The following is an 18,209-nucleotide window of genomic DNA, read 5'->3' on the forward strand; positions in this document are numbered from 1 at the left end:
TAAAAAGTTGTTCACACTCGTCAAACACTGTCAATCAGTTCTCCAAGCGATGCTACAGATCGCTTGGAAAACGCTGGCATTTTGCAAGCTAAATACGCTTGCAAAATGGTAGTTTATCCACGGGAAAATCGTGGGAATTTAAAATGCGATTTTCCCACGGACTGGAATTCCGGAATTCGCGCGGTAATTTCCGCGAGTTCCGGTACGTGTGCACTTAGCCTTAAAGAACAGAATAGAACTCCAAGTAAATCAAACTTCTGTGAAATCAAACTGTCCCCTTAGAAAGCAACACTGACTGACAATCAATTTCACATGCTGTTGTGCAAATGGAATAGACAACAGATAGAAATTATTGGCAATTGTCAAGACACCCTCAATAAAGGAGTGGTTCTGCAGGTGGGGACTACATCTCAGTACCAATGCTTTCTGGCTGATGTTTTGGTCACTTTTGAATGTTGGTTGTGCCTTCACACGTGGTAGCATGAGACGGACTCTACAACCCACACAAGTGGCTCAGATAGTGCAGCTCATCCAGGATGGCACATCAATGCAAGCTGTGGCAAGAAGGTTTTCTGTGTCTGTCAGCATAGTGTCCAGAGGCTGGAGGCGCTACCAGGAGATGGGCCAGTACACCAGGAGTAGTAGAGGGGGCCGTAGGAGGGCAACAACCCAGCAGCAGGACCGCTACCTCAGCCTTTGTGCAAGGAGGAACTGGAGGAGCACTGCCAGAGCCCTGTAAAATGACCTCCAGCAGGCCACAAATGTACATGTGTCTGCACAAACGGTTAGAAACCGACTCCATAAGGATGGTCTGAGGGCCCAATGTCCACAGATGGGGGTTGTGCCCACAGCTCAACACCGTGCAGGACACTTGGCATTTGCCACAGAACACCAGATGAAAGCAGATTCACACTGAGCACATGTGACAGACGTGACTGTCTGGAGAAGCCGTGGAGAGCTCTCTGCTGCCTGCAACATCCTTGAGCATGACCGGTTTGGCAGTGGGTCAGTAATTGTGTGGGGTGGCATTTCTTTGGAGGGCTGCACGGTGTTGCCCATCTGTGGATGTCGGGCCATCAGACCATCCTCATGGAGTTGATTTCTAACCGTTTGTGCAGACACATGTACATTTGTGGCCTGCTGGAGGTCATTTTGCAGGGCTCTGGCAATGCTCCTCCTGTTACCTCCTTGCACAAAGGCTGAGGTAGCCATCCTGCTGGTGGGTTGTTGCCCTCCTACGGCCCCCTCCACTTCTCCTCCTGGTGTACTGAGATGTGGTCTGTGGCCCCCACCTGCAGAACCACTCCTTTATTGAGTGTGTCTTGATAATTGCAAACAATTTCTATCTGTCGTCTATTCCATTTGCACAACAGCATGTGAAATTGATTGTCAAACAGTGTTGCTTCCTAAGTGGACAGTTTGATTTCACAGAAGTTGATTTACTTGGAGTAAGGATTCTGTTGTTTAAGTGTTCCCTTTATTTTCTTGAGCAGTGTATATAACTGGGCACAGTAGTTCAGTGCAGGATCTGCTGTTAACCCCTTAGGCCAAAGGTTGGTTTGCATGTTAATGATCGGGCCAATTTTTACAATTCTGACCACTGTCCCTTTATGAGGTAATAACTCTGGAACGCTTCCATGGATCCCGGTGATTCTGACACTGTTTTCTCGTGACATATTGTACTTCATGTTAGTGGTAAAATTTCATTCAAATAACTTGTGTTTATTTGTGAAAAAAATGGAAATTTGGCGAAAATTTTAAATTTCGCAATTTTCCAACTTTGAATTTTTATGCCCTTAAATCACAGAGATACGGCACACAAAAAACTTGATAAGTAACATATCCCACATGTTTACTTTACATCAGCACAATTTTGAAACCAAAATTTTTTTTTTGGTAGGAAGTTATAAGGGTTAAAAATTGACCAGCGATTTCTCATTTTTGCAACACCATTTTATTTTTACGGACCGCATCACATTTGAAGCCACTTTGAGGGGTCTATATCAAAAGTGACACCATTCTAAAAACTGCACCCCTTAAGGTGCTCAAAACCACATTCAAGAAGTTTATTAACCCTTTAGGTGCGTCACAGGAATTTTTTCAATATTTAACAAAAAATGAATATTTAACTTTTTTCACAAAAAAGAAACTTCAGGTTCAATTTTTTTTATTTTACCAAGGGTAACAGGAGAAATTGGACTGCAAAAGTTATTGTGCAATTTGTCCTGAGTACGCCGAAACCTGATGTGTGGGGGGGAACCACTGTTTCGGCGCATGGTAGACCTCAGAAGGGATGGAGCGCCGTTTGACTTTTTCAATGCAAAATTGGCTGGAATTCAGATCGGACTCCATGTCACGTTTGGAGAGCCCCTGATGTACCTAAACAGTGGAAACCCCCCACAAGTGACCCCATTTTGGAAACTAGACCCCCCCCAAGGAACTTATCTAGATATGTGGTGAGAACTTTGAACCCACAAGGGCTTCACAGAAGTTTATAACGTACAGCGGTACAATTAAAAAATCATTTTTTCCACAAAAATGATCTTTCCACCCCCAATTTTTATTTTTCCAAGGGTAACAGGACCCTAAAAGATATTGTGCAATTTGTCCTGAGTACGCTGATACCCTACATGTGGGGGTAAACCACTATTTGGGCGCATGGCAGAGCTCGGAAGGGAAGCAGCGCCATTTGACGTTTTTGGCTGGAATTGAGATCTGACATCATGTCGCGTTTGGAAAGCCCCTGATGTACCAAAACAGTGGAAACCCCACACAAATGACACCATTTTGGAAACTAGACCCCCCCCCCCCCCCCCCCAAGAAACTTATCTAGATGTGTGGTGAGCACTTTGAACCCCCCCCCCAGTGCTTCACAGAAGGTTATAACGCCCGGGCGTGAAAATTGAGAAATCGTGTTTTTTCCACAAACATGATCTTTTAGTCACCAATTTTTTTTTTATTTTCCCAAGGGTACAAGGAGAAAGTGGACCCCAAAAGTTGTTGTCCAATTTATCCTGAGTACGCTGACACCCCATATGTGGGAGAAAACTACTGTATGGGCACACGTCGGGGCTCGGAAGGGAAGTAGTGACATTTTGGAATGCATACTTTGATGGAATGGTCTGCAGGTGTCATGTTGCCTTTGGAGAGCCCCTAATGTACCTAAACAGTGGAAACCCCCCACAAGTGACCCCATTTTGGAAACTAGACCCCCACGGAACTTATCTAGATGTGTGGTGAGCACTTTGAGCCCCCAAGGGCTTCACGGAAGTTTATAACGCCTGGGCGTGAAAATAAAAAATCATTTTTTTTCCACAAAAATGATATTTTTGCCCCCAATTTTTTATTTTCCTAAGGGTAACAGGAGAAATTGGACCCCAAACGTTGTTTTGCAATTTGTCCTGAGTATGCTGATACCCTATATGTGGGGGTAAAACACTGTTTGGGCGCATGGCAGTGCTTGGAAGGGAAGGAGCACCATTTGACTTTTTCAACGCAGAATTGGCTGGAATTGAGATCAGACGCAATGTTGCATTTGGAGAGCACCTGATGTGCGCAAACAGTGGAAACCCCCCCCCCCCCCCCATTATAACTCCAACCCTAACCCCAACACACACCTAGCCCTAGCGGGAAAATGGAAATAAATACATTTTTTTTTTTTTATTTTTCCCTAACTAAGGGGGTGATAACGGGGGGTTTGATTTACTATTTATGGCGGGTTTTTATGTTTGGCAGCTGTCGCACGCTAAAAGACGCTTTTTATTGTAAAAATAGTTTTTGCATCACCACCTATTGAGAGCTATAATTTTTCCGTATTTTGACCCACAGAGTCATATGAGGTCTTATTTTTTTGCGGGACGAGTTGACGTTTTTATTACTACCATTGTCAGGCATGTGACATTTTTTGATCGCTTTTTATTCCAATTTTTGGGACGCAAAATGAACAAAAACCAGCGTTTCATGAATTTCTTTTGGGGGGGTGCGTTTACATCGTTCCGCTTGCGGTAAAATTGATAAAGCGGTTTTATTCTTCGGGTCGGTACGGTTACAGCAATACCTCATTTAGGTCGTTTTTTTATGTTTTGTCGGTTTTATGCAATGAAAACAATTTTATATAAAAAATAATTATTTTTGCATCGCTTTATTCTACGAGCTATAACTTTCTATTTTTTTGCGGATGACACTGTGTCGGCTCGTTTTTTGCGGGACAAGCTGATGTTTTCAGCGGTACCATGGATATTTATATGCGTCTTTTTGATCGCGCGTTATTGCGCTTTTTGTTCGGTGGTATGATAATAAATCATTATTTTTTTGCTTCGTTTTTTATTTTTTAAGGGGTTCACTAAAGGGGTTAACTAGTGGGATAGTTTTATAGGGCGGGTCGTTATGGACGCGGCGATACCAAATGTGTACTTTTATTTATTTTTTTTTTTATTTTTTTTTATTTTCAAAAAATGAATTTATTGGGGAATATTTTTTTTATTTTTTTATTTTTTTTTTTTTTACTTTATTACATAGTCCCAGGTGGGACATCACTGTCCTGTGACAGATCGCTGATCTGTCACATCACAGATCACTGTGACACATCAGCGATCTGTCACAGGCACTACTGCAGACTTCCTCATGCCTGCGCTTTGCAGGCAGTGAGTAAGTCAGCTCCATACAGGCCCCCTTCGCCATCTTGGATCTGGGGGCTTGTATGGAAGGAGTCCCCCGCAGCAGCGCTGCACATTGCGCTGCCGTGGGGGGCTCAGGGAAGCAAGGAGGGAGCCCCCTCCCTTGCCGATGCTTCCCTTTAACCCCCGGTACACCGCGATCGTGTTTGATCGCGGTGTACAAGGGGTTAATGTGTCGGGGGCGGTCCGTGACCGCCCCTGACACATTGTGCCTGGTGTCAGCTGTGATAATCGGGTGACACCCGGCCGCGATCAGCGGTGCTCACCACGTGGGTGCCGCTAATCGCTATGACGTACTATCCCGTCCCTGGGAATTAAGTCCCAGGGCACATGGACGGGATAGTACGTCTAATGGCAGAAAGGGGTTAATAATTTCATAAGAATTTGGGAAAGTTATGAAATGTTCTGTTCCTGATCTCTGCTTTTAGATGAGATGAATCTGTGCTGCACTTTATGGGCGTGCTCATGAATCTGTGCTGCACTTTGTGGGCGTGCTCAGTAGTGACCAGCGCTGTGGAGTTGGGGAAATTGAGGAGTCTGAAGCTTGGCTTACCAACTCCACAGCCCTGGCTATAATATTTCACAAATCCACTAAGAGTCAAATTACATTGACGGTAGTTGTTGGCTTTTGTAGGGCTGTTCCGGTCTCATCGTACTGATCTGCCTCATGTTCCCATGGGTCCTGGCGACCATTAATTCACTACTCTTCTTAAGATTACACTCAATTACCCTGAGGCACAAAGTGCACACCTGCCATCTGTATGTGACTGGAGGATGTCTCCAGATCTGGGTGGTCTGCACCGTACCCATTGTAATATGGACAGGGGCTGTCTCTCTACTTATGGCCCACCTTCCAGTTGAAAAGTTGCGATACAACAGCACACTAATCTGAGATCTTCACTTGGTGGAGTTTCAAGATTACACAGGTCATTGTTGGCTTCACAGCATAAAGTTTCTTCCAAGTTGTCTGTCACCTACAGTGCAACGTTCTCCGGAGGAGGGTCACTCCCCCGACACTGGCTGATCACTAGATCATTATGTGCTGGAGACTTGGCCAGGTCAGCGAATGTCCCTCTGTGACCACCACCTGTCCTTGTTGTCCTGTACTCTCAAGCACATCTAGTCCTTTGGGGGTGAAGGTTGACAACTGTTCAGCAATTCCAGGACTGTCCTTCAAAGTAATACAGCATTTTTTTTTATTTTTTTTTTTCCCCCGGTCTGTTAATTATTTTTCAACGTCCATGAATTTCTTAAGCTAAACAAATTTACACCAATTATTTTGACTGTAATTATCGTTACACAGTTTACAGTGACTGCAGCTGATGTCTTCATGCCAGAATTATGGGCTGTAGACCTGAATTGCTTCTAATCATAATGACTTATGGTTTTCCAATGTGTTCCCAAACAATTTTTTTTTTGCCTCTCCCATGATTCTTTTAACTTTTTAGGTTTTCTGGACGGCTTAAGTTGGCAACCCTGTTGGGGTCACTGACTATTTAAAAGGCTACCCTAGCTCCTCTTGCTTTAACTTCTATGTCACTGATGAACTCCTTGATGGACCAGCCTATAAGGTCTCTGTAGGATAATGGCAGATGTCTCTGGTACCTCAACTTGTCTAACCACACCTATATCACTGTCATGGTCCTCCCGGCCCCCTCACCCTGATGATTAGAGGGCAGTAGCATAAAGGGCCTGTCACACTAAGTGATATCGCTAGCAATATCGCCACTGGTTTATGTGACGTTATAGCGATATCGCTATGTGTGATACTTACCTCTGACCGCTCCCCCTCTGGTTATCGCTGATCGCGCGAGAACGGCCTGGGCCGTTTCTCATCGTCGGCTTCCTGTGGCGCCGACTAGCGACGTGTGGACGCGGGCGGGAGGACGCAGGATCGCCGCATCTGACAGGTAAGTAGCGACCCCCAACCACTGCTATGTCGCTGGTGAGATCTGCCTGTTTGGCAGCTCACTAGTGACCACTTAGCGATGCACCAGCGATCCATATCTTTGTCGGGATCGCTGGTGCATCGCTTAGTGTGACAGTACCCTAATACATCAGGGACACCCAGTGTCTACGGTAGTATTTAGTGTGTAAACAGTAATGCCATATAGTATCTAAAATAAAGAGATAATGGTGGTACCATAAAATGCACGGATCATGCCAAAACCTGTGGCTGTGACAGACTTCTATAGACATTATCATACAGTGTGCAAATAATGTCCTCCAGGAGCCGCTAGATAAGAGGTCAGTAATGCCCGGTATCTGATACAGGATGGAACTGACAGCTGGGGAGAAGGTGGCGATCAGGAGAGGTCAGTCCTGGGTCACATTAGTTTTATGATGCTAATTTGTTTTATTATAACTTTATAGAGATCTGTGGATTTTTTTTTTTTATTTTTTTTTTTTTTTTCTGTCACATGTTTATAGAGAATACTAGCTGAAGATCCCGGCGCTGCCCGGGCATAGTAACTAAGTGTGGTTAGTTATAGCAAAGTATAATTATCCTCCATCCCATAGTCCCGTGCCCATATACCCATCACACATATCCACGATCCCATAGGCCCGTGCCCATATACCCATCATACATATCCTCCATCCCATAGTCGAGTGCCCATATACCCATCACACATCCTCCATCCCATAGTCCCATGCCCATATACCCATCATACATATTCTCCATCCCATAGTCCCGTGCCCATCATACATATCCTCCATCCCATAGGCCCGTGCCCATATACCCATCATACATATCCTCCATCCCATAGGCCCGTGCCCATATACCCATCATACATATCCTCCATCCCATAGTCGAGTGCCCATATACCCATCACACATCCTCCATCCCATAGTCCCATGCCCATATACCCATCATACATATCCACCATCCCATAGTCCCGTGCCCATCATACATATCCTCCATCCCATAGGCCCGTGCCCATATACCCATCATACATATCCTCCATCCCATAGGCCCGTGCCCATATACCCATCATACATATCCTCCATCCCATAGTCCCGTACCCATCATACATATCCTCCATCCCATAGGCCCGTGCCCATATACCCATCATACATCCTCCATCCCATAGTCCCGTGCCCATATCTCCATCATACATATCCTCCATCCCATAGTCCCGTGCCCATATACCCATCATACATCCTCCATCCCATGACATTCATCCACTCAATGCCGACTTTTATTCCCCATTGACTTGCATTGGGGTCGGGTTTTGGACGAAACTCCGACTTTTTTTTGTTCCCCTAGTCGGACCAGTTTCATCCGACTCAAATTTTGTTTCATGAAACCCGATCCGACCAAAGTCGCTCAACTCTAGTGTACATTTTTAAAGGGATTTCCAGGCATGCGGAGGTTGGACAGGAGCACACTGCCAGTTAGAGCGTAGAGCTAGTAACGCCAGGGCCGCAGGCTTAATACCAGTTACAGCTTTTTTTTTTTTTTTTTTTTTCAAGTGTAAAGTGCTGTGGAATATGTTGGCGCCATATGAATAAAATTGACAATAAATATATATATCATAGCTGCTATCCATCAGAAACTCCTCTGCCCCTGTCACAATTGTGTTATATTACAGCTAGGCTCCATTCATTTCATTGGGGTTTACTTGCACTTCCAGACTTTTTTTTTTTTTTTTTCTTCTAACCTATTGAAGACTTTATGGCCCATTTTAGACCGTGTAATCGTGGCGTGTACATATCCCGATCCACTATATCAGGGTTGATCGGCGCTTGTTGGCACGAGTCATCCCCAACCAGTGGGAATAGAGCGATCTTCAGGCGATGTGCTGCCGATATCGATCTCGAACTGACAAATGATCTGGAAAAAGGAATTGGAACTGGAACAGAGATATTCTGTACACTGTGGTCGCTGTGCTGTAGCTCCGCTCCTCCGCTTCAACGCGCGCGGAGCAGGTGTGGCACCGCCACCGATCTGAGGCCATGTTCACACGTTCAGTATTTGGTCAGTATTTTACCTCCGTATCTGTAACCCCAAACCAGGAGTGGGTGATAAATGCAGAAGTGGTGACGACGGGTTTCTATATTTTTCCTCTGATTTTTGCCCTCCTGGTTTCGGCTTACAAATTCTGAGGTAAAATACTGAATGTGGCCTACAGCTGTTATCATCAGTACATGATCTGCTTGAATAGAATACCCAATAATGTGGGGTTTTTTTTTCTCTCTCCTTCATAGCTGCTTTCGAATGGTTAATTATTTTGCTGGCATCATTCCTGCATATGAGGCAGTAGCTGCCAGAGCAGGAAGGTGATTTCTCCACGGCCAATTTAATCCTTCTGCTTAGTAATTGTTCAAGTCAGACATTTTTTTTTTTTTTTTTTTTTTTTTTTTTTTACTTCTGTATTTGCACTGAAGGGAACAAGGTGTCCTAGAAACTAGAGCCAGCCTTATAACCTGTGACGTGCTATTTATTTTTGTTTTTTTTCGAATTACTGCATTGTCAGACATCGCCAATCTGCAGCCACATAGCCTGACTACACAGATTTAGCTTAAAGGGGTCCTCCCATCTCCCAAGATCCTATCCCAATATGTAGTAGGTGTTATATTTATTACCCTCCAATTAGAAATGTAGTGTAATTTTTTCTGATTCGCTATGTCTTTCCTCATGTGCAGATATTGCAGGACCTTAGGTATCCATGGTTACGACCACTGATGGTGACAGCTAGTTGCTAGTGGTCATAACCATGGATACCTAAGGTCCTGCAATGCCTGCACATGAGGAAAGAGACATAGCGAATCAGAAAATCTTAACTACATTTCTAATTGGAAGTTATTAATCCCCTTTAACCCCTTTCTGACCTTGTACGCAATAGTACGTCCAAGGTCAGATCCCCCACTTTGAGGGCTCCGGCGGTGAGCCCGCATCAAAGCTGGGACATGTCAGCTGTTTTGAACATTAGTTAAATGGCACTGTCAAACACTGACAGCGGCCTTTAACAAGCACTTCTGGCTGCTGGGCAGGAAAAACGCGCGTCGCTGACCCCCGTCACGTGATCGGGGGGGTCATCGGTTCGTCAGTATAACAACTAGTGGTCTCCTGGAGACCTCTATGGTTGTTGATTCTGGATTGCTATGAGCACCACCTGGTGGTCGGTGCTCATAGCAATGCAGTAATTTGGCTACATATAGGCGATCTGCTCATCGCCTATAAGTAGCAGAGCCGATCAGGTTATGGCAGCTTCTAGCCTCCTGTGGGAGGCTATTGAAGCATGCCGAAAATTTTTTTTTATATATATTTATTTTACCGGGGTTGGACAAAATAATGGAAACATCAACAAAAGTTAGTTTAATATGGTGTAGGTCCACCTTTTGCAGCGATTACAGCCTCAATTCTCTGAGGTAAGGATTCATACAAGATGTGAATTGCTTCCAAAGGAATTGTAGCCCATTCTTCAGTTAAAACACCCTCCAGTTCTTTGAGCGACGATGGTGGCAGAAATCGACGTCTAACTTGAATCTCTAAAATCGGCCATAAATGCTCAATGTTGAGGTCTGGGGATTGTGGGAGCCAGATGAGATGCTCAACTTCATTGCAATGTTCCTCGTGCCATGCTTTAACGATTCTAGCTGTATGAATTGGTGCATTATCATCCTGAAAGATGGCGTTCCCCTCCGGGAACAGTGCTTGAACCATAGGTCGCCCAAATGCATAAATAATCGCGGCTGTTAATTCTTCCATGAAGGGATATCATTGGCCCGGCGGATCTCCACGAAATAGCACCCCAGATCATCACAGAACCTCCACCATGTTTTACGGTTGGGAGAAGGCAGTCTGGATGGAATGCTTCTTTCGGCTGTCTCCAAACGTACACTCGGCCAGAGGTCTGAAATGGGGTAAACGATGATTCGTCTGAGAATATCACATGTTTCCACTGCTCGAGGGACCAATTCTGGAGGTTTCTACACCACTCTAAACGCTTGGAAACATTTTGTCATTGAGAGCAGCGGTTTTTGAATTGCAGCTCTTCCATGGAATCCAGATTTGTGCAGCTCATGACGAACAGTTTTCGTGGAAACTGTGTTCATTGAGCTCAGCAGTGATTTTCGGAGCCGTGGTCTTGCGATCCTCTCACAATTCGCTTTAGAGTCCGACGGTCTCTCTTGGTCAACTTCGACTTTCGGCCGGACCTGTGCTTTGCTGCGGACGTTTTTCCTTCTCTTTCAAACGCAGTCATTACTTTGGAGACAGTACCTCTTGACATGCCAAGCATTCGGGCACTTTCTGTTACACTAGTGCCTGCCATACGAGCACCAACAATTTGACCTCTTTGAAAATCCGAGAGGTCTTCCATTGGTGTATCAGGTTTTCATCAATGTTCTTACAATTCTGCAAAACAGCTAATTTACATACACATATCACATAACATAAATCAACTACAAAACATTACCATATGTCACGGTTTATAACATGTTTGAAGATTATGATGCCAAAATGTTAGGTGTTTCCATTTTGTCCAACCCCTGTATATACACATTGTAAGGTAGCGCTGTCATTCAAGGTTGGGGACACTCGCTTGGCAGCCAAATAATCAGATCCAGCACAGGTTTTCCATAAAACAGTAACAATCCATACAGTTTATTCAGGCATCATAAACCCACAGCAGCAACATAAAGTTCATATAATCAGCATAGCGTTCATGACAGAGCTTCCCTCTGTTACCCTGTTGTCACACAGGTTACGCAATGTCCAGTACTCAGGCTCTTCAGCCTCACAGATATCTCACCCCGTCAGGGTTACCTCATGGCTGCTTCAGCTCACTGCAGACGTTCATTCCCTCTCCCTGGGAACTGTCAGACACTTGCAGCCATTACTCACCGCATTGACGTGCTGTCAGGCAGGAAGCCCCATCTCCCAGCGGGACCTTCCACAACGGACCAACTGGGTCCAAGCATTCACTCCATGTGACCTACCCTGGTCACCTTATATCAGGGGTCTCAAACTCTCGGCCCTCGGTCCAACTGCGGCCCTTGGGACAATAGCTTGCGTCCCTCACCTCGGCTGGGATCACACATGCGAGAAATACGGCTGAGTCTCGCATGTGAAATCGCAGTCACACGTAGTACCATTCATTAAGGTCATGAATATGGACGCCACTCCACACTCATAAGCGTGGCGCCCATATTCATGAGCTTAATGAGCGGTACCACGTGACGTGTGACCGCACGCTCATACAGGAAGAAGATGTCGGCGCTGGACCATTGGAGCTGCAGCAGGAGGAGGTGAGTATGATGATGGCTAGACAGTCACAACAGCCTGCTGTCAGCAGGCAAGGCGTATGAGTCACACTCACAACACATGCAGCAGGAGTAGCCGAGCAGGCACCGGACCGCACCACAGACTCGGGTGCACCGGGTTCAGAATGGGCGGTGGGGTGTTGCGGTTTATTGCTCTAGGAGGCGGGACATTAGCCGACCTTAGTGCGAACTTGCACCATTACCCCGGGCTCAGAAGCGGAGGCGACCACGGAAATTGCTGCTCAGCGTGACACAAAAAAAGCGGAAAAGACGCATCGGCTAACACAAACAGTGACACCAAGTGGAATTATCTATTACACAGCCCCAAACATGTCATTTTCAAAGCCTGCAGTGAAGAGAGGTTGGTGATGAGCACAGACAATTTCAGGAAAAGTGGGAAGTGCAATGTTTCTTTGAGCACAGGGGCATCCCGACTTGTCTTATTTGCACAGAGAAAGTTGCAGTGCACAAAGAACACAATTTGAAACGTCATTACATAACTAGACATGCTGAGGAGTATGCAAAATACCAGGGAGATGAAGAGCCAACCGGGTTGCTAATCTTAAAAAGATATCTACTGAGGCAACAAGACTTCTTTGAGAAAGCAACCAAAGAGAATGATGCAGCAGTCGAAGCTAGCTACAAGGTTAGTGAGGCCGTACTGGGCCGCAGGCCATCGAAGGGAGGACGACATGACAGGGTTGAGGGGAAACTATAGGGAAGGTTACATGGAAGGGGTTAAGGGATTTGAATGATAGCGAGGGGACGAGGCTCCAGGGTGGTAGGAGGGGTCATTTGGGGGGGGGGGGGGGACTATAAGAAGGCGTAGCCATTTTGGTGGGGCAACCATTTTAGGTGCCCCATTACAGTGAAACAAGCTGTGACCGTACGTGAGCGATGGACGTTGAAGCGATCCTTCAGCAACTAAGAGTAGCTGCTAGCTCCAGGGGTGCAGGAAGGCTACAGGCTTCCCTTCAAGGCCTGTTGCCGGATGGGGGGACCACACAGTCTCAGAGCCAGAGTGATGGGCGACGACCTCAGAGAGCCAGGCCTCCGGAGAGCCTCAGCCCAGAGGTAACCCCCCCCCCAGGTTCCGGGGACCCTCCGGCTGGGGCCTCGTGCCGCAGGCCTAGGGCTCGGGCACCGAGAGTCGGGAGGAATCCTGTATCGAGGTGGGACCTGCAGCGGGGGGAGGTGACGGCTTCCCCCTCGACATGCGCGTCTGTGGCCGCAGTGGAGCCAGGAGCAGGTGCGGCTGGTGCCCAGCCAGGAACGGGCCCAGCTCTGCAGGATCAGGAGGGAGCACGAGGGCCGGCTTATTGGGCGCCTTCACAAAGGAGCTGACGGGGGGAGTTCCGCCCACGCAATGGCTGCGTACCTGGACCAGAGCGCAGAGGCATCAGGACCACCCAGCGTGCACGCTGCTGCACGGCTGAACAAGGGCACACCAGCGGTACAGGCATCAGAGCGCAGAGCGGTTGGTGAGTGGCAGCGTAGTAGTCCCGCCCACCTGCCGGCTGCTGCTGTGTATCAGGAGGACGGGCAGAGTAATATGGCTGCATAGGACAGGTCAGGGGGGGAGGGGAGGGGTGCAGGACATCATAGGGGTCTTCTGCCAGAAGGGGGGGGGGGATGGCGCAGCTGGGAGGGGGGCGGGGAGTTACATGGCCCCTGGGCAGCATTCTACACACCCTGCGCTGTCAGGAGGACTGGACGTAATACAGCAGCGCTTGATGCCCACGGACGCAGCGGTCAGTCCTGGCCGGCTGTACGGAGCTCCCGCAGATGCGATTCCCAGGAGCAGGGGAGAATCGAGCACGGACCAAGCACAACAGGATTCTGGACTGGCGGCCGCTGGGAACACAGCACCCAGGCAGCTAGGTGAGAGGAACTCCATAGCTTACTTACAACCGTCATTAGCCTCATTTAAATGCACAGGGGGAATCGTCTGCTGGGTGGGATAATGCCGGCATGGGTATGGTTTTCCAAGGTTTGAAAGAATTGGTTAGGTCGTGGGAAGCGGGGAGAGGTCAGGGGGGATCGTCACCGCTGTCAGCCTGGTTAGGGTCGGTAAGGGATAGTGGCCTATTGGGGAATAGTGTGCCGCCGGTTCCGTTATTGGGGAGTAGTGGGACGCCGGGTTCATTAAGTACGATACCAAGCACAGTACCGAGGGAAGCATTGATGGGGGACGAGTCGGTGGGAAGAGGATCTATAGGCGAGGGGGGTGAGAGAGATGAAGCAGTGCGCCTGGATGATGCTGCAAAAGGGGAAGTGTACATTTGTTTCGAAGGGCCTTCTGGGGGTGCACTTGAAGCAAGAGGTTAGGGAAAAGATATGGAAAGGGGAGTATGTAGAAATTTTTTCGTTACTTCTGCTGGATCGCTTTAATTTGGATAGGGTTCGGAGGGATGATTCAAAAAAGGAGGACGAAGAAAAGAGGAGGTTTCGGCTCATCCACCGAACATTCTCCAAATGGTTACAGGCATTTGCTATACTAGCTAGTGTGATTGGGGGAAAAATCACCGGAGAGTTGTTCATCCCTTTTTTGTTATATGGATGCAATTGGGGAGGCAGTTTATGGGGGGTCAAGGTTGGCTTAGATATGATGAACAATTCCGTCAGCGGAAAGCAGTTAGATCTAGCATCCGCTGGGAACATAAGGACATTGCACTATGGATGAGAGTAACGGCTCCGGTCAGATCAGGGCAGGGATTGCAGCTTTTTTCCGGGGGGCTCGGGACAGTCAGGGCACTCGGTGGCGTTGCAAAAGGGACTGCTTTTCCATCAATGATGGTGCATGTAAATTCGGGAAAAAACGTAAGTTCAAACATGAATGTTCTTCCTGTGGAGGTAGTCACGGGGCATCAAAGCGTTTTAAGGGAGGGAAACAAAGAGGGCCTGAAGGACTTGAAAAAAGGGGTGACTCCAGTTCGCCTGTCAGAGATGGATCGTTTTCTAAATGGGTACCCAGATAGGGAGGCGGCGGTCTTATTGCACGATGGATTTAAGGACAGGTTTTGGATTCCTTTTGTTGATGAGTTGAAGTTATCAACCAAGAATTTAAAGTCTGCCAGAGAATTCCCTGAAGTGGTCACGGAAAAATTGAATAAAGTGGCCTTAGGTAGAATGGCTGGACCATTGGGTCCCCTCCAGTGGATAATTTGAGAGTTTCACCATTGAGGGTAGTACCAAAAAAAGAGCCTAACAAATTCAGGTTGATACATCACCTCTCATTCCCAAAGGGTTTGTCGGTTAACGATGGGATTGACCCTCAGATGTGTTCAGTTTCGTTACACATCATTTGATTTGGCGTTGACTTGGGTCAGGGAGTTCGGCCAAGGAGCTCAGTTGGCAAAAACAGATATTGAAGCGGCTTTTCGCCTGCTGCTGGTTCACCCGGACAGCATGCATTTGTTGGGGTGTTTTTGGAATGGGGGTTTTTACGTGGACCGTTTGCCAATGGGGTGTTCGCTGTCATGTGCGTATTTTGAAACGTTTAGCACATTTTTAGAATGGACGGTTAAAGAAGTGTCGGGGCTTAGTTCCTGTATTCATTACCTAGATTTTTTGTTAATGGGTTCAGCGCAGTCGACTGCTTGTTCTGTTTTGCTTCACACAATGGAGAGTGTGGCCAAAAAAATTTGGGGTCCCATTGGCGGCAGAAAACACGGTGGGTCCAGTCACGTCACTAAGTTTTTTTGGGTATTGAAATTGATTCCATCGCAATGGAATGCAGGATTCCAAAGGATAGTGTTGGATATGAGGGCTACGGTAAGCCGGATATGCGGCTTGAAGAAGGCAACTTTGAGAGTGGTTCAGTCATTGCTGGGCAAGCTAAATTTTGCTTGTCGGATTATGCCGATGGGGAGAGCTTTCTGTCGGAAGCTTTCTTTGGCTACAGTTGGGATTACGTCGCCTTAGAATTTTATACGGCTGAAGAAAGAGTTAAAAGGTGACCTGAGAGTTTGGGCGCTTTTTTTGGAGTCTTACAACGGGAAGTCAATTTGGATTGCTCCGGTGGTGTCTGCTTAGTCACTGGGCATTCTTGTTTCAGCCGGTGAACGAGGTTTTTGCATGTTCTTTAGCGGTATGTGGTTGGTGGAGCAGTGGCCATCGGAGTTGGTAGCCAATCGGGTGCTGTGCGAGGTGTTCCCGTTGGTTGTGGCTCTGTCATTATGGGAAGGGTTGGTACATGACAGAAAAATTTGTTTCAGTTGCGAGTCGATGGAGTCACTGAGGGCCATAAATTTGTTGTCCTCCTCTGATCAAATCGTGGTGAGTCTTACAGCACCTGGTATGGGTGGGTTTGAGTTCCAACCCGGGTTACAGCAGAAATCCAGCCTGAAAAAAATTACCCTATTCTTGAAGCTCCTTTTTTTTTTTTTTTTTTTTTTTTTTTTTGTTCGCAGTGGGATCAATTTCGGGAGCTGGCACCTCAGGCGGAATCCATGGGGTTTGCATGTCCGGAGGAATTATGGAATCTTCTGTCAGGGCAGTAAGAGAATTGTTTTCCAGGTCGTTGGCGGCTGGAACGTGGTCACACTATTCTAAAACCTGGGGTATTTGGGAAGATTGGAAGTTAAAGTTAGGGGGGGAGTTGGAGGATGAGAGCAAGTTGCTATTGTTATTAGGACATAGTTGGAAATCGGGTTGGTCGGTTCCGAAGCTTAATTTTTTGTCAGGATTGGCTTTAAGTTTAGGGGGTTACGGGATTTAACTAAGTCATTTTTGGTTCTGCAAGCGGTAAAGGGATGGAGAAGAAACTGGAGGGTTTCGGACAAGAGGCGTCCGGTGTCCTATGAGGTACTGTTGGTTTTGGGCGAGCATTTGAGAGACGTATGTGCCTCCCATGGGGAGGTTGTTCTATTTAAATTGGCCTTTTCTCTAGCATTTTTTGGGGCTTTTCGGTTTGGGGAATTGGTGAGCCCTTCCCGTTTTTTAAAAAAGGGGGGCTGCTTAGACAGGATGTGGATATGTATGGGGATCGGTTAGAAATATTTTTGCGTTCTTCTAAGACGGATATGGAATGTAAGGGTTGTAAGGTGGTACTTCTCGAGCTGAGCGGGTCTCCTTTATGCCCTGTGAGCTGCATGAGGAATTTCAGGTCAAGATGGGGAACGATTACTGACCCGTTGTTAGTTCATGAAGATGGCTCATTCCTATCTCCTTTTCAATTCATAACAATATTCAGGTGTTTGGTAAAAGGGGGCATTCCAGCAAAGGATTACAGCGGGCACTCATTTCGGATTGGGGCAGCTACGGAGGCTGCCTGGAGGGGACTGGGGGAGGACATGGTAAGGAGGATTGGTCGCTGGGAATCTGAGGTTTCGTTCATATGTACGCCCAAATTTGGTCTAGTGTTGGTCCACAGGGTCTACTTGATGTGGTTATGGTATTTTTGTTTTCTTCTTTGTTTCAGAGACGGGACAGCTGCTCGTTTGGATTATTGGTCATTCCTTTGTCTTCTGGGCAGCGTTGAGAGCGGACGTTCATCCGGATGGGAGGCAGCTTGGTGTACCAAGGACTTTAGCAATCTTGAGGTGGATCGATAAATGGGGTATGGTGTGGAAGCAACTTTTACCTGAATTTCATAGGTTCGTTCGCCTAGATCGGACTCCGGATGTATTGCTTATCCATTTAGGTGGGAACGATTTGGGTAAACGACCGTGCAGGGACTTAATCAAGGCTATTGAGTTTGACATGTTTAGGCTGTGGTCCATGTTTCCCAAGCTTTTGGTGGTCTGGTCGGACATCATTCCCAGGAAAGTGTGGTACGGGGCGAGATGGGTCCGAGGTGTAAATAGGGCCAGGATAAAATTAAATCGAGCAGTGTCCCGTTTTATGGTAAGGAATGGGGCGATAGTGGTGCGCCACATGGATTTGGAATCGGGCGAAGGGGAATATTGGAGGAAGGATGGTATCCATTTGAATGCGATCGGATTGGATTTATGGTGTTTGGCAATTCAAGAGGGCATCGAGAAATGTTTAAAGTGTGGCGGGACACAAATGTTTGAGGGGGTCAGAACATTCGTGTTGGTGTGGCGGGAGTGGTCCTCGAGGTTGGTGGTGCCAGGAAATGGTGGTTTGGAGGGGGTGGGGGGGGTCTATAAGGTCCTGGAATCCCCCCCTCCTTGGGTGGATTAATGTGGCATGGAACATAATGGTCACACCGAGGAATAGAATCGGAAATACGTGGGTATTTCAGGCGGATAGTGTCCGGTCGAGTCTATTAGTGTCTCTGAGCTGGTGCTTAGCGGCTAG

General features: G+C 47.1%; 1 protein-coding gene across 3 annotated transcripts in view; it reads left to right on the plus strand.

Annotated features, from left to right (window-relative positions):
• TP53INP1 (tumor protein p53 inducible nuclear protein 1) overlaps positions 1-18,209 on the plus strand; it is a 47,994-nt gene that overhangs the window by 6,836 nt on the left and 22,949 nt on the right. The window contains exon 2 of one of the 3 annotated variants that reach the window (XM_073550405.1): positions 17,368-17,505. The exons of the other annotated variants lie outside the window; for them this stretch is intronic. The gene's annotated coding sequence lies outside the window, so the exon portion shown is untranslated. The remainder of the gene's footprint in view (positions 1-17,367; positions 17,506-18,209) is intronic. 3 annotated transcript variants of the gene reach the window in all.

This window comes from Dendrobates tinctorius, unplaced genomic scaffold, assembly GCF_039654945.1.
Source record: "Dendrobates tinctorius isolate UK_male_01 unplaced genomic scaffold, ASM3965494v1 ptg000165l, whole genome shotgun sequence".
NCBI classification, from domain to species: Eukaryota; Metazoa; Chordata; class Amphibia; order Anura; family Dendrobatidae; genus Dendrobates; species Dendrobates tinctorius.